Genomic DNA, 1,056 nt, shown 5'->3' with positions numbered 1-1,056 from the left:
TTTGGATCGCTTTACAGCGAAGATATGACCACCAGAAAACGGTGTTGCTTCCAAAGGCTCAATATGATTGGAAACACATAAGGTTCTTGGACTACAAATCAGTATACGAGTACAACTCAGTCATATTCAGAATTGTGTCCTTGTTAAGGTTATGTGGTGAAAAAGTAACCGAGGAAGAGATGCTTAATAAAACTCTCTCCACGTTTTCTCAAACCAACATGGTATTGCAACAGCAGTACAGAGAGAGGAATTTCGCCACATATACTGAGTTGATAGAATGTCTCTTGTTGGCTGAATCTAACAACGAACTGCTATTGAAAAATAGTAAGATGAGACCTCCTGGTACAGCTCCATTACCCGACATCTCTAAGCTGGCTATAGAGCCAAAGAAAGAGAGTAACCTTGTCCAACACAATGACCATCCCGGTCCAAACCGTGGAAGAAGTCAAGGACGAGGTCGTGGTTCTTTTAAAGCACACGGGCGAGGACGTGGTCGCGGTACCACACCCAGCTTTAGCCGTGGTCGTGGCCGAGGCCGTAGTGTGTCTTTTAAACCACAGATCAAAGCTGATCGATGCCACAGATGTGTTATGGGTAATCATTGGGCAAAGAATTGCCGAACTCCTAAGCATTTGTGTGAGCTTTACATGGAGAGCTTAAAAAGAAACCCGGAAGCTAACATGGTTCGAGACCCGGGATATGATGGTGATGATGATGATGACTTGGAAGACGTCCAGGATCACCAGCACGAGTCAGACAAAGTTGATCACATGGAGTTTGAAACTTCAGACATACTGAAATAAAGAATTAAAATTCTATATCGTTTTTTTTATTGTTTTCCCCTGGATTTGGTGTTCTTTAAGATTGTTTATCAGTGTTTGGCTTTGGATTTAACTTTATCCTTATGAATGAATAATTTTTTTTTTCATTTCTCATATGCCTAAGAATTAGATCATTAAAGATACCATCTCTGAAAATTTTATTATTGTTCATTAACTTTATGATTATTGTTTTTGAAGAATGAAAAGTGGAATGGATACAATCGTGGTGGACAGT

This window comes from Brassica oleracea, chromosome C8 (genome assembly GCF_000695525.1).
Source record: "Brassica oleracea var. oleracea cultivar TO1000 chromosome C8, BOL, whole genome shotgun sequence".
In the NCBI taxonomy this organism is placed as follows: Eukaryota; Viridiplantae; Streptophyta; class Magnoliopsida; order Brassicales; family Brassicaceae; genus Brassica; species Brassica oleracea.
This window is presented reverse-complemented; position numbering follows the sequence as displayed.